Consider the following 16982-nt stretch of genomic DNA (forward strand, 5'->3'; position numbering starts at 1 on the left):
TTATATATGGCCCTCAGATACACGGACTTCCAATCACACAAAAATTGGTCTATATCCCCAAAAATAATCTACCAAAATTTTATTTCTATAGAAAATTTTGTCAAAATTTTATTTCTATAGAAAATTTTGTCAAAATTTTATTTCTATAGAAAATTTTGTCAAAATTTTATTTCTATAGAATTGTTTTTTTTTTTAAATTTTACTTCTATAGAAAATTTTGTCAAAATTTTGTTTCTATAGAAATTTTAATTTCTATAGAAAATTTTTTTCAAAATTTTATTTCTATAGCAAATTTTGTCCAAATTTTATTTCTATAGAAAATTTTGTCAAAATTTTATTTCTATAGAAAATTTTGTAAAAAATTTATTTCTATAGAAAATTTTGTAAAAATTTTATTTCCATAGAAAATTTTGTAAACATTTTATTTCCATAGCAAATTTTGTCAAAATTTTATTTCTATAGAAATTTTTTTCAAAATTTTATTTCTATAGAAAATTTTGTAAAAATTGTATTTCTATAGAAATTTTTGTAAAAATTTTATTTCTATAGAAAATTTTGTCCAAATTTTATTTCTACAGAAAATTTAGTAAAAAATTTATTTCTATAGAAAATTGTATTAGTAGGCCCGGTGATATAGGGTAATGTGTGGTCTGTTAAGTGAGATAGGGGAAAAGTAACAACGTATTGGAAACTGACATTGGAATGTTAAACTAGCATAAATATTTATTATTATTATATAATTAAATAAATCCCCAATTCTCGACACTGAAGGAAATATTATCCTGACACCTAGAACTGGCATCCGTAATTTTGGGACACCAAATTTACCAAAATTGTAGGTCGTTATTTTTGTTTGACATTAGAAGTGACTTTTCTATAGAAAAATTTTTTTCAAACTTTTATTTCTATTTAAAATTTTGTAAACATTTTATTTCTATAGAAAATTTTGTAAAAAATTTATTTCTATAGAAAATTGTAATTAAAAAAATTTTATTTCCATAGAAAATTTTGTCAAAATTTTATTTCTATAGAAAATTTTGTCAAAATTCTGATAATTGGTTGATAGTTTTGCTGCAAGTAGAGGATGCTGATGAGGAATGTGGTAATTCCGAAACGTGCGTCCATCCAACCATCTTGCAGTCTATAGGGCTTTGCCCAAATAAATTTGACAAACATTCTTTTCCTCTGTTGGTTAAGCTACTCTTGTAGTTTAGTCAATGTATGGTTTTAAGCTGAAATAAAAAACAACAACAAATTTTATTTCTATAAAAAATTTTGTCAAAATTTTATTTCTATAGAAAATTGTGTCAAAATTTTATTTCTATAGAAAATTTTGTAAAAAATTTATTTCTATAGAAAATTTTGTAAAAATTTTATTTCCATAGAAAATTTTGTAGAAATTTTATTTCCGTAGAAAATTTTGTAAAAATTTTATTTCCGTAGAAAATTTTGTAAAAATTTTATTTCCGTAGAAAATTTTTTTTTCAAAATTTTATTTCTATTAAAATTTTTTTTCAAAATTTTATTTCTGTAGAAAATTTTGTAAAAATTTTATTTCTATAGAATTTTTTGTTCAAAATTTTATTTCTATAGAAAATTTTGTCAAAATCTTATTTCTTATAAAATTTTGTCAAAATTTTATTTCTTATAAAATTTTGTAAAAATTTTATTTCTATAGAAAATTTTGCAAAAATTTTATTTCCATAGAAAATTTTGTAAATATTTTATTTCTATAGAAAATTTTGTCAAAATTTTATTTCCATAGAAAATTTTGTCAAAATTTTATTTCCATAGAAAATTTTGTCAAAATTTTATTTCCATAGAAAATTTTGTCAAAATTTTATTTCCTAGAAAATTTTGTCAAAATTTTATTTCCATAGAAAATTTTGTCAAAATTTTATTTCTATAGAAAAATTTGTCAAAATTGTATTCCTATAGAAAATTTTATTTCTATACAAAATTGTGTCCAAATTTTATTTCTATAGAAAATTTTATGAAAATTTTATTTCTATAGAAAATGTTTTTCAAAATTTTATTTCTATAGTAAATTTTGTCAAAATTTTATTTCTATAGAAAATTTTGTCAATTTTTTATATCTATAGAAAATGTTGTCTAAATTTTATTTCTATAGAAAATTTTGTACAAATTTTATTTCCATAGAACATTTTGTAAAAATTTTATTTCTATAGAAAATTTTGTCAAAATTTTATTTCTGTAGAAAATTTTGTCAAAATTTTATTTCTGTAGAAAACTTTGTCAAAATTTTATTTTTATAGAAGATTTTGTCAAAATTTTATTTCTATAGAAAATTTTGTCAAAATTTTATTTCTATAAAAAATTTTGTCAAAATTTTATTTCCATAGAAAATTTTGTTAAAATTTTATTTCTATAGAAAATTGTGTCCAAATTTTATTTCTATAGAAAATTTTGTCAAAATTTTATTTCTATAGAACATTTTGTCAAAATTTTATTTCTATAGAAAATTTTGTCAAAATTTTATTTCTATAGAAAATTTTGTCAAAATTTATTTCTATAGAAAATTTTGTCAAAATTTTATTTCTATGGAAAATTTTGTCAAAATTTTATTTCTATAGAAAATTTTGTCAAAAATGTATTTATATAGAAAATTTTGTTAAATTTTATTTCTATAGAAAATTTTATAAAAATTTTATTTCAAAGAAAATTTTGTAAAAATTTTATTTCTATTGTAAATTTTGTCAAAATTTTATTTCTATAGAAAATTTTTTCAAAATTTTATTTCTATAGAAAATTTTGTCAAAATTGTATTTATATAGAAAATTTTGTTAAATTTTATTTCTATATCTTAAAAATTGTTAAAATTTTATTTCGTATCTTAAAATTTGGGCTGCATAAACTTTTACATTAGGTTACTATTTTTTCAGTGCAGTTTTACAAAAAACAAAAAAGGAAAATTCAAAAAGTCTAAAGTGAACGTAGTTTACATTATTCAATTTGAAAAGTGTTTACTTTGATTTGAAAAAGGTTTCGTATAAATTGTGAAAGGTTTCATTTGATTGGAAAAAGGTTCATATGGTATAAAAATGGTTTTACTTAAAATAAAAAAGCTATATAATGCAAAACAAAAAAAAAATCACAAATTACTCATCTACTAAAAATTCATAAACATAATAATTTCATCAATAAAAATGGGTATAGTTATAAACTACAATACAAATTATACTCACCAAAAGTTTTGTTGTAGTAAATTATTGAAAAAAGAAAACAAAAAACACAAAAGAAACTAGAACGATGAGCACCATAAAAAAATGCTTGTTGAATTGATGATGGCTGTTAATTCGAAGACTGAAAAGTTATTGTTTATAGCCTTTTGGGCTTATTTTGATTTGATGTTTTTTGATTGTTGGTTGTTGTTAAAATTATTATTGATGAGTTCTATTAAAAGTTTATTAATTACTTCCGAATACGCGTTTATCTGCATGGACGAAAAAGAAAATAAACAAAACGAAAAAATGAAAACAAATAAAAAATGATTTGGGGATAAATAAAAAAAAAACTGAAGATAAATAAACAAAAAAAAAAATTAACAAACATTAGACACGCGCATAAATCAGAGTAATTTTGGTAATGGAATATTGGAAATTTGTTTTTTCACAAATAAGCAAAATATCACTTTGTTACTTTATCTTTTTGGTGATGATTGGTCTTTGATTTGGGGAGATCCAATGGTGAATTTATCACCATAAAGGAGGTTGATGCTGTTTTATTCGAATTTATTATGGATTATTACAAGCGAGAATCTAATAAACAAAATTACAAAATTTTAAATATCCAATCATTTTGTTTTTGATGGTCAAGGGGGCGGGGGGACTAAATGTAATTTGTTTTCGTTTAGATATTTTTTTTTAAAGCACACAAGACATAGGTTTGCTCTCTTTCTCATGATATAGAGAGATGCACACATACACACACAAATATACTCGAGACTTGAGATCTCTGTATAGAATGTTTTGTTTAATTCATTTTAATTTTTCTTCTCATTTTTTTTCTAATAATAAATTTGAATTCAATTTTAATATGCTAACGCACACATCAAACACAAAAACAAATCGACACAGACCGCCATTCACACTCACACACACACACTGCACACCGCAGCCTAAATATTGGCTACCGTATTTTCATAGATGTTTATACACTAACGAGACGAAGGAAAATTATCTAGCAGATACAGTGAGAGTTCGTGTGTGTGTGTCTGTGTGTCCATATGTGTTCACACAATATGAGATGAAATGAAACGAAACACTCACACACATAAACACCAGTGATGCCTATGGCAGCATCGGGCACACTCAAAATTATGCTGAACACAAAAATGTAAAATTTTCGTTTTTCCTTCGAAGATATTTTTAAACACCAGACAAACCAGGGGGACTTTTTTTTTTTTGAAATGGGTTTCTGTTTTACTTTTTTTGTTTCTTAGTTTCTGGTCTCCGTTAGACCATATACACGACGAGGTTTTTTGTATTTCGTAGGCGAAAGAAAAAAATAACAAAATTGTTAGCTCCTCTGGAAATGAACCCACTGGACTTTTCTATAGAGGGAAAATTTAGCTTTTTCGCAAAATTCGCTAACGAGTCCAGTTCTGAAGCGAGTTGCAACGATTTCACATACACACACGGGGCTATGGGGGAAGTGAACCGCACAACTACGTTACAGATTGCCAACTGAAATGAGCAGAATTATTTTAGAGGGTCTTTTAGGCAGCCAGCTAGCTGCTAGCTAGCTAGCCAGTCGTCAGTCAAACAAAATTCATATGGGGATATCTCACAGTATGCTAAAAGATATGGGCAGTCAGAGTATACAGGCAAGACAAGGTGAGTCGAGGTGGGCGCAACTGATGAATGGCCATAGACACCGGCGTTTCGAATTAACTTTCGGCTGAGCATTGTATTTTGGGGGCGGAGGGCGTATTGTATTAGTAGGCCTGGTGATATAGGGTAATGTGTGGTCTGTTAAGTGAGATAGGGGAAAAGTAACAACGTATTGGAACCAGACGAGGTTAACTAGCATAAATATTTTTTTATTATTATATAACTAAATAAATCCTCAATTCTCGACACTGAAGGAAATATTATCCTGATACCATAGAACTGGCATCCGTAATTTTGGGACACCAAATTTACCAAAATTGTAGGTGGTTATTTTTGTTTGACATTAGAAGTGTCTTTTGTGTGACTATTTCGTTGTAAGCTCCTGCCAACCGTGGTGCAATGGTTAGCATGCCCGCCTTGCATACTTAAAGTCGTGGATTCGATTCCTGCTTCAACCGAACACCAAAAAGTTTTTCAGCTGTGGATTATACCACCTCTGAGGGTTTCAAAGCTCCTCTAAGAGGTTTCGCTGCAATGTGGAACGTCGTTCGGATTCGGTTATAAAAAGGAGGTTCCTTGTCATTGAGCTTAACATGGAATCGGGCAGCACTCAGTGATAAGAGAGAAGTTCACCAATGTGGTATCACAATGGACTGAATAGTCTAAGTGAGCCTGATACATCGGGCTGCCACCTAACCAACCTAACCTGCCAATGTAATCATGCCAAAACAAAGCGATGTATAATTAATCTAAATACACTGAAAAAAATATTGACTTACACAGAAAAAAAAATCACGAAAATTTCTCCAATTAAAATCTTAATTGAGTTTTAAAAAATATTCAATTAAAAATTTAAGTGATTCAACAAATTTTTTAATTGAAATAAAAATCAATTACACAAATTAGTAGTATCATTTAATTTTTTAATTGGATCAATTAATTTTTTAATTGATACTATCATTTCTGTGCTTGAAGACATTTCAATTAAAAAATTAATTGGATCAATTAATTTCGTTATTGAATCAGAAAAAAAATTTTTGTGTGTAAGCACTAGGATTTCACATCCTTAAAATACAGTAATAAAGTTAATCGCGATGGAACTCAATCAAGCTAAAAACCTACAAGTGGCTATGGTTAGAACCATTGTTGCCATGGTCGGTAGAATTCTACCAAAAATTTTAGATTTTTAATGTTTCGTAGATTGGTAGAATTCTTAATGGTTTGATAAATTTTGCTAAATATTCCTCATCAACTAAGAGGTACATCACAAATTTTTAATAGAACAAAATTTTTGAAAAAAATTTTCTATAGAAAAAAATTGACAAAATTTTCTACAGAAAAAAATGTACAAAATTTTCTATAGAAAAAAAAAGAGAAAATGTTCTATAGAAAAAATTTAAAAAAATTTCCATAGAAATAATAAATTAAATAAAATAAAATAAATTTTGACATAATTTTCTTCAGAAATAAAATTTTCACAAAATTTCCTATAGAAATAAAATTTTGACAAAATTTCCTATAGAAATAAAATATCGAAAACATTTTATATAGAAATAAAATTATGACACTTTTCGTAGGAATACAATTTTGACAAAAATTTTTATAGGCATACAATTTTGACAAAAATTTCTTTAGGAATAAAACATTCTATGGAAATAAAATTTTGATACAATTTTCTATAGAAATAAAATGTAGACAACATTTTCTATAAAAATAAAAATTTTTTAAAATTTTCTGTAGAAATAAAATTTCGTCAAAATTTTCTATAGAAATAAAATTGTGACAAAGTTTTCTATAGCAAAACAAAAAAAATTGCACAAAAATTTCTATAGGAATAAAATTTTGAAAAAATTTTCTGTAGAAATAAAATGTTGACGCATTTTTCTATAAGAATAAAATTTTGACAAAATTTTGTACAAAATTAAAATTTTGATAAAAGTTCTACAGGACAAAATTTTCTATAGGAATAAAAGATTTTGTTAAATCTTCTTTAGAAAAAAATTGACAACATTTTCTATAGAAACAAAATGTAGACAAAATTTTCTACAGAAATAAAATTTTAACACGTTGTTCTATAGAAACTAAAATTTTAACAAAATTTTTTTTATAGAAATAAAATTTTGACACATCTTTCAATAGGAATAAAATTTTCTATAAAAATAAAATGTTGACACAAGTTTCTGTGGGAATAAAATTTTGACAAAATTTTCTATATGAATAAAATTTTGACAAAATGTTCAATAGGAATAAAATTTTGACAAAATTTTCTATAAAATTATAAATTTGATAAAATTTTCTATAGGAATAAAATTTTGACAAAATTTTCTGTGGAACAAAAATTTACAAAATTTTCTATAGGAATAAAATTTTGACAAAATTTTCTATAGAAAAACAATTTTAACAAAGTTTTCTATAGAAATAAAATTTTGACAAAATTTTTATAGAAATAAAATTTTGACAAAATTTTCTGTGGAACAAAAATTTACAAAATTTTCTATAGGAATAAAATTTTGACAAAATTTTCTGTAGAAATACAATTTTGAAAAAATTTTTGACCAAATTTTCTATAGGTATAAAATTTTGACAAAATGTTCAATAGAGATAAAATTTTGATAAAATTTTCTATAGGAATACAATTTTGACAAAATTTTCTATAGAAATACAATTTTGACAAAGTTTTCTACAGAAATAAAATTTTGACAAAATTTGCTATAGAAATAAAATTTTGACAAAATTTTCTATGGAACAAAAATTTACAAAATTTTCTATAGAACTACAATCTTGACAAAATGTTCTATAGAACTAAAATTTTCTATAGGAATAAAATTTTGACAAAATTTTCTATGGAACAAAAATTTTGACAAAATTTTCTATGGAACAAAAATTTACAAAATTGTCTATAGGAATACAATTTTGACAAAATTTTCTATAGAAGTAAAATGTTGACAAAATTTTCTACAGAAATAAAATTTTGACGCATTTTTCTCTAGGAATAGAATTTTGACAAAATTTTCTATAAAATTAAAATTTTGATAAAATGTTCTACAGGAATACAATGAACAATGGAACAAAAATTTACAAAATTGTCTATAGGAATAAAATTTTGACAAAATTTTCTATAGAAATACAATTTTAACAAAGTTTTCTATAGAAATAAAATTTTGACAAAATTTTTTATAGAAATAAAATTTTGACAAAATTTTCTATGGAACAAAAATTTACAAAATTTTCTATAGGAATAAAATTTTGACAAAATTTTCTATAGAAATAAAATTTTGACAAAATTTTCTATAGGTATAAAATTTTGACAAAATGTTCAATAGAAATAAAATTTTGATAAAATTTTCTATAAAATTAAAAATTTGATAAAATTTTCTATAGGAATAGAATTTTGACAAAATTTTCTATAAAATTAAAATTTTGATAAAATGTTCTACAGGAATACAATGTACAATGGAATAAAAATTTACAAAATTGTCTATAGGAATAAAATTTTGACAAATTTTTCTATAGAAATAAAATTTTGAAAAAATTTTCTATAGAAATAAAATTTGGACAAAATTTTCTATAGAAATAAAATTTTGACGCATTTTTCTATAAAAATAAAATTTTGACAAAATTTTCCAGAAATAAAAAATAAAAATTTTAATTTTATAGAAAATTTTATCAAAATTTTATTTCTATTGAACATTTTGTCAAAATTTTATACCTATAGAAAATTTTGTCAAAATTTTATTTCGTTGTCGTTTTTTTATTTCAGCTTAAAACCATACATTGACTAAACTACAAGAGTAGCTTAACCAACAGAGGAAAAGAATGTTTGTCAAATTTATTTGGGCAAAGCCCTATAGACTGCAAGATGGTTGGATGGACGCACGTTTCGGAATTACCACATTCCTCATCAGCATCCTCTACTTGCAGCAAAACTATCAACCAATTATCAGAATAAATTCAGGCAGTTTATTAAACCCAACAAAAACCACACTTGAACCCTCCGAAAAAAGGTTTTACATTGATAGCCGGCTTATGCCAAATAAATTCGAAACAAACATATCTCTTTTCCTATGCCACTGTCAAATCATCGATTTGAATTCACATGGCTGGGTTTATTTTGAGCGTGCCTCCTCTTCTTTTTCCATTTGTTTTGTTTTGTTATTGTTGGTTTTGTTCTTTAAGCATTGTTGTCGTTTTTTTATTTCAGCTTAAAACCATACATTGACTAAACTACAAGAGAAGCTTAACCAACAGAGGAGGGTTTTTTCGGAGGGTTCAAGTGTGGTTTTTGTTGGGTTTAATAAACTGCCTGAATTTATTCTGATAATTGGTTGATAGTTTTGCTGCAAGTAGAGGATGCTGATGAGGAATGTGGTAATTCCGAAACGTGCGTCCATCCAACCATCTTGCAGTCTATAGGGCTTTGCCCAAATAAATTTGACAAACATTCTTTTCCTCTGTTGGTTAAGCTACTCTTGTAGTTTAGTCAATGTATGGTTTTAAGCTGAAATAAAAAAACGACAACAATGCTTAAAGAACAAAACCAACAATAACAAAACAAAACAAATGGAAAATTTTATTTCTATAGAAAATTTTGTCAAAATGTTAAAGGGTGATACGGTCAAAATTTGGTCAATATAAACTTGACGTATTTCTTTCAATTTTGCATTTAAAAAAACCTGAACACCCCTCATTTTGAAGGTGTGTGTGTGTAAAATGTTTCTCCTATTTTGATTTTGGAATTCACTCTTCAGTTGTCAAAATGCCGTCCAAGCAAGAAGAGCAGCGTATCAAAATTTTGCTCGCGCATCGCGAAAATCCGAACTTATCGCACGCAAAGCTGGCAAAATCGCTAAAAGTTGCCAAATCAACCGTTACAAATGTAATTAAAGTGTTTGGGGAACGTTTGTCGACAGCCAAGAAGTCTGGATCGGGGGGAAATCGAAAACCGGAAGCCGCTGAGACGACAAAGAGAGTTGCCGGTCTACAACCGTGCATCGAGCCAAAAACGAGCCGGACTATCGACTTACAAGAAGGTAGTGACTCCAAATCGCGATGATAAACAAAATACGACGGCCAAAGCGCGATCCCGGAGGCTGTACACGGCGATGCTGACGAAGTTTGACTGCGTGGTAATGGACGACGAAACCTACGTCAAAGCCGACTACAAGCAGCTTCCGGGACAGGAGTTTTATACGGCAAAAGGAAGGGGAAAGGTAGCAGATATTTTCAAGCATATAAAACTGTCAAAGTTCGCAAAGAAATATCTGGTTTGGCAAGCCATCTGTACCTGTGGCTTGAAAAGCAGCATTTTCATAGCTTCCGGGACTGTCGACCAAGAAATTTACGTGAAAGAGTGTTTGAATAAACGTCTGCTGCCTTTCCTGAAGAAACACGCTTGTTCCGTACTGTTTTGGCCGGATTTGACATCTTGCCATTACGGTAAAAAGGCCATGGAGTGGTACGCCGCCAACAACGTGCAGGTGGTTCCCAAGGACAAGAACCCTCCCAACACGCCAGAGCTCCGCCCAACTGAGAAATACTGGGCTATTGTCAAGCGGAACCTAAAGAAGACCAAGGAAAAAACTGCTAAGGACGAGCAACAGTTCAGGGCAAACTGGCTTTCTGCGGCGAAGAAGGTGGACAAGGTGGCTGTACAAAATCTGATGGCAGGTGTCAAGCGTGAGGCCCGGCAATTCGGATTTGGAAAAGCGAAAGCCTAACTGAATATTTTTTCCTGAATTTTCTACTAATTGAACTTGAAAAAGAAATTTAATTTGATTTTTTAAATAAACGACTTCACCGATTTACACGCGTTTTCCCTTGACGAAATTTTGACCGTATCACCCTTTAAACAGGAATTCACTTCACTATAAGACTTAAGTAGTTTTTCTTCCTTCCAGTCTCTGCAGTAATTTTTGAGAGGTTGACTATGAGCGAGTATCGACCGTCACGTTTACTGCACCATCGAGTAGTTTATAATAATTTTGGCTTCGAGTTTCCAATTGAAATAACTATATTCTTAAGTTTTTTAAACTCGTTAATAATTTTATGAACATTCCTGAGAATTGAAACTTCTTCGCATATATCATCATCTTGGATATCATTCGCTGGCTATCTGAAGTGTCTGAAGTATTTGGAGTTTGCGACGTTTGCTACTTTTTCTACATTTACGACGTGTATGTGACGTTTACGACGTTTACAACTTTGCGACAGTCGCAAACCTTAAAATGTTTGATACAGACCATCTCTGCTATCTACTAACTCTGAACTCTGCTTCTCCAGGAGGCTCCTGAAGTCAACTCTGGGGATCAGTTTATATGGGCGCTATATATAATTATGGGGCGGTGTGGACCAATTTGGACATATTAGACGGTACGGATGGCATTTGCGCCAGGGAACAGATTTGCATCAAATTGTATTGGACTTATTTGCTGTGACAATATCTGCATACGAAAAGAATATTGTCATTGCGTTCAGGTGACTTTTTTCCGGGGTGGTAATAAATTTTCTCATATTTTTTGACTGGACATGAAAGGTTACCTCTCTTAAGTTGAGAGTATTTATTTTACTTTTTTTTTTGAGGAAGGCGGTTAGAGTTCCAGGGCTCAAAGGACACGTTCGATTTCTATAAAAAAAATTATGAAGTGGCAAATATAATACCGTTCGTTTTCTTTTTGCTAGTTCCTTTCCTAATAACAGGAGGAAAATAACTAGATCTTAATGTGGGGAAGATGGTCCCCCCTTCGTCTCACTGATATATCTGAAAGAATGTTTTGCCTCTCATCATTTTGCTCAATACTTACATTACGACAATTATGTGAAAGGTATTAACGAGTCGTATTTGTATGTTTTAAGAAAAAAATTGAGAAAATTTATATTCCCACAGGGAGAGCGAGAGAGAGAGAGAGAGTGTGTATGTGAAGCACGTTGCTATATACACTTCAGAAGTTGATAGCTCAAAATGCCGGCACATTGCTACGGTCAAACAAGCCAATGTATATGACGATGACATGACGACGATTCTATCGTGTCCATCCATGCTTTCGGAGCGGACCAACAACATCGTTCCATCGTTCAAGATTACCACCACCACCGGTTGAGGTTTTGTTTTTATTCGTGTCTCGATATTGTAGATAAAAAATTAATTACGCACACTTGCTCCGTCTATCGTATCTGTTGCACTTCAACTATTATAGAATTTTATGAATTTCACTGACCACCAGTATTTCACTATTAAACAATAACAACAACAAGAACCACTCTACCAATTAGGTGGAAAAGGAAAGGGTGGAAGGGGAAGATACAAATATTTACAGATAGCATGAAATCTCAACATGTTTTGTTTTTAGTTGAATTTATGGGTTATCGTCCGGACAGGTTGGAAGATCGCTGTAGATAATTTTGAACATTTAAACACAATCGAATTCACCCCCTTTTGAGGGTGCGAAGTAATGATTAGATGGGGTCTTAGGGATGTCATTATGGATGTTGAAAGAATTTGACTATGAAACGGGACGTTTTTATTATCATATGAAATTGGGTTGAAATGAAAATATTTATTTATTTATAATTATTCTATAAATTGTATACTCTCCACCATAGGATATGGGGGTATATTAACTTTGTCATTCCGTTTGTAACACATCGAAATATTGCTCTAAGACCCCATAAAGTATATATATTCTGCGGCGTGGTGATATTCTGAGTCGATCTGAGCATGTCCGTCCGTCCGTCTGTTGAAATCACTCTAACTTCCGAAAGACACAAGCTATCGACTTGAAACTTGGCACAGGTAGTTGTTATTGCTGTAGGTAGGATGGTATTGCAAATGGACCATATCGGTTCACTTTTACGTATGGCCCTCATATAAACGGACCCCCAGATTTGGCTTGCGGAGCCCCTAAGAGAAGCATATTTCATCCGATACGGCTGAAATTTGGTACATGGTGTTGGTATATGGTCTCTAACAACCATGTAAAAATTGGTTCATATCGGTCCATAATTATATATAGCCCCCATAGAAACCGTCCCAAGATTTGGCTTGCGGGGCCTCTAAGAGAAGCAAATATCATCCGAATCGGTTGAAATTTGGTACGTGGTGTTGGTATATGGTCTCTAACAACCATGCAAAAATTGGTCAACATCTGTCCATAATTATATATAGCCCCCATATAAACCGATCACCCGATTTGGCTTGCGGAGCCCCTAAGAGAAGCATATTTCATCCGATACGGCTGAAATTTGGTACATGGTGTTGGTATATGGTCTTTAACAACCATGTAAAAATTGGTTCATATCGGTCCATAATTATATATAGCCCCCATAGAAACCGTCCCAAGATTTGGCTTGCGGGGCCTCTAAGAGAAGCAAATATCATCCGAATCGGTTGAAATTTGGTACGTGGTGTTAGTATATGGTCTCTAACAACCATGCAAAAATTGGTCCATATCGGTTCGTAATTATATATAGCTCCCATATAAACCTATCCCCAGATTTGACCTCCGCAGCCTCTTGAAGGAACAAACTTCATCCGATCCGGTTGAAATGTGGTAGATTTCGCTAGTGTATGGCCGATAACACCCATGCCAAAATTGGTCCGAATCGATCTATATTATATATAGCCCCAAATAAACCGATCCCCAATCACAGAAAAATCACGATTGCCACTCGAGCCATAAATAATAAAAACAAAATTTTATTGCCATAGAAAGTTTTATAAAAATTTTATTTGAATAGAAAATTTTGTCAACATTTTATGCCTTTAGGAAATTTTGTCAAAATATAGTTTCTATACAAAATGTTGTCAAAAATTTATTTCTATAGAAAATTTTGTCAAAATGTTATTTCTTCAGAAAATTTATGAAGTTGGAAGGAATATTTTGCAAAATTTTCCAAAACATCAAGAATTCTACCAATTTTCCAAACTGTAAAATATTTACCATTTTTGGCAGACTCGTCTTAATAATTGTATATAGCCCCCACACGGATGAAAAGGACTGTTTTTCATATGTTTGGCTATAAACATTATATGTTTGGAACACAAATTTTTAAACACAATATTTTTGAGTGCAAGCATATAATGTTCATAAACTAGCATAACATGTTTGGGACATATATGTTAATATGTTAGAACATATTATGTTTGGGACATAAAATGTTTGTAAATATAATATGCTTCGATGCAAACATATATTAATTTAGAAATAGCCTATAAACATATATGTGTTTAGTAGCTTGGAGCGCCATTTAACAGGGAGCGATATTGAATTAAGTTGGTGGTTGTTGCTTGTTATTACAAAATTAACATTTTATTTTTCCTTGGGCAATTGATCAGCTACTTCTTTGATCCTTACAAACTGTGTGGTCCGCTGTTCGAATCCCCGTCCGGCAAAAGGTAAAATTAAATAAAACAAGTATATACGGCCGTAAGTTCGGCCAGGCCGAAGCTTATGTACCCTCCATCATGGATTGCGTAGAAACTTCATCTAAACACTGCCATCCACAATCGAATCACTTAAGTTGCGGTAACGCTTGCCGATGGTAAGGTATCTTAAAACCTCCTAGCACCATCTTCTAAATTGTATGTAAGTCCATACGTCGTATATATTAAATCAAAAAAGATCGATCCAATATAATTCAGTTTGACAAAGTAGACATACAATTTTGACAAAATTTTCTACAGAAATAAAATTTTAACAAAATTTTCTATAGAAATAAAATTTTCACAAAATTTTCTAAAGAAATAAAAATTTTGACAAAATTTTCTAAGAAAGAAAATTTTGACAAAAATTTCTGCAGAAATACAATTTTAACAAAATTTTCTCTAGAAATAAAATTTTGACAAAATTTTCTATAGAAATAAAATTTTGACAAAATTTTCTATAGAAATAAAATGTTGGTAGATTATTTTTGGCTCTAGTGGCAACCATGATTATGAACCGATATGGACCAATTTTTGTGTGATTGGACCAATTTTGGTATGGTTGTTAGCGACCATATACGAACACCACGTGCCTAATTTGAACCGGATCGGATGAATTTTGCTCCTCCAAGAGGCTCCGGAGGTCAAATCTGGAGAATGGTTTATATGGGGGCTATATATAATTATGGACCGATATGGACCAATTCTGGCACGGTTGTTAAAGATCATATACTAACACCATGTTCCAAATTACAACCGGATTGGATGAAATTTGCTTCTCTTGGAGACTTCGCACGCCAAATCTGGGGATCGGTTTATATGGGGGCTATATATAATTAAGGACCGATATGGACCAATTTTTGCATGGTTGTTAGAGACCATATACCAACATCATGTACCAAATCTCAGCCGGATCGGATGAAATTTTCTTCTCTTTGAGGCTCCGCAAGCCAAATCTGGGGATCGGTTTATATGGGGGCTATATTTAATTATGGACCGATGTGAACCAATTTTTGCATGGTTGTTGGAGACCATATACCAACACCATGTACCAAATTTCAGCCGGATCGGATGAAATTTGCTTCTCTTTTAGGCTCCACAAGCCAAATCTGAGGGTCCCTTTATATGGGGGCTATACGTAAAAGTGGACCGATATGGCCCATTTTCAATACCATCCGATCTACATCGATAACAACTACTTGTGCCTAGTTTCAAGTCGATAGCTTGTTTCGTTCGGAAGTTAGCGTGATTTCAACAGACGGACGGACGGACGGACGGACGGACATGCTTAGATCGACTCAGAATTTCACCACGACCCAGAATATATATACTTTATGGGGTCTTAGAGCAATATTTCGATGTGTTACAAACGGAATGACAAAGTTAATATACCCCCATCCTATGATGGAGGGTATAAATAATATACCCCCATCCTATGATGGAGGGTATAAAAAATCATAAAATTGAATAATTTCTTCTACAATGTTTGTATTACAGGAAAAGGTGCTAAGAACTAAAAAATTTCGTGGAAGTGAGAAAGATGTCGGGGAATATACAATTGGGCAGAAACAAAATTTTGAGCTTTCAGGTCGAAAACCGATGTTGTTAGCACCTATATAACCTGTTTATTTTCATAATTCATTATGATTGTAAATATATAAATAAATAAATAAAATTTTGAGCACAATATTGTTTGGGAGAATTTTTTTTAAGCATATAATATTTTTGGGTTCAAAATGTTTCCAAACATATTATATGTTCACATAAGAACATATAGTTTTTTGGAAGACAACATTATTGAATTTGGATGCAAAAATACAAAATGTTTGGAACTTAGACTACCCAAACATATATTGTTTAGACCAATATGCTTTCAAACATATTATATATTGGAAGAGATCAAACATATAAATGTTTTGCAATACCCAAAAATGTATATGCTTGAAGCAAAATATGTTTGGGAGTATATGTTACAGAAGCGATTTTTTGTGAGGGTGCATATAAAGTGACATATTTCATTTCTGCCTCTATAATTACCGCGCAAAAGTTTATATCGGTCCGTAATTATTTCTTCCCTATATATACCGGTCAAGAACTGAATACACCCTCCAAAAAAAAAATCGCTTCTGTAACATATACACCAAGCACATTTTGCTTCAAGCATATATTTTCAGGATTGGTCTCAACAAAGTATTGTTTGAATTGTTCAAACATATTATGTTTCACCTTAGGGCATACACTAGTAGAATAAAATTTTAATGAAATTTGCTTGTGTGGATATATTTTTAAGGCACCAATTGGTTACTTCAATTATTTTACTTGCAGCATACTCTCTAGTTCTCTCTTTCTAAACACATATATGTTTATGGGTTATTTCTAAATTAATATATTATATTTAAAAACATTTTATGTGCCAAACATAATATGTTCTAACATACATGTCCCAAACATGTTATGCTAGTTTATGAACATTATATGTTTGACTTAAAAATATTGAGTTAAAAAATGTGTGTTCCAAACATATAATTTTTACACCCAAACATATGAAAAAAAGTATTTTTCGTCCATGTATATACGTATTTAATCGAGCTTTCTTTTGTCTACAATATATCCCGCATGGACTAACTTGCAATTAAGCAGTTTTTAGATGCCTTGCCATGTAATTTAATTGTGGATGACCGTCGTTGGTAGCAGTTTCTACGCAATCCATG

General features: G+C 30.0%; 1 protein-coding gene across 2 annotated transcripts in view; it reads right to left on the bottom strand.

Annotated features, from left to right (window-relative positions):
* Positions 1–16982, bottom strand: part of Calx (sodium/calcium exchanger 3) — a 640265-nt gene that overhangs the window by 426043 nt on the left and 197240 nt on the right. Inside the window, exons 1-2 of one of the 2 annotated variants that reach the window (XM_075292193.1) lie at positions 4290–4692; positions 3207–3454 (exon numbers count right to left, since the gene is read on the bottom strand). The exons of the other annotated variant lie outside the window; for it this stretch is intronic. The gene's annotated coding sequence lies outside the window, so the exon portion shown is untranslated. Of the gene's footprint in view, positions 1–3206; positions 3455–4289; positions 4693–16982 lie in introns of those variants that run through there. 2 annotated transcript variants of the gene reach the window in all.

This window comes from Haematobia irritans, chromosome 1 (assembly GCF_050003625.1).
Source record: "Haematobia irritans isolate KBUSLIRL chromosome 1, ASM5000362v1, whole genome shotgun sequence".
Classification (NCBI taxonomy): domain Eukaryota; kingdom Metazoa; phylum Arthropoda; class Insecta; order Diptera; family Muscidae; genus Haematobia; species Haematobia irritans.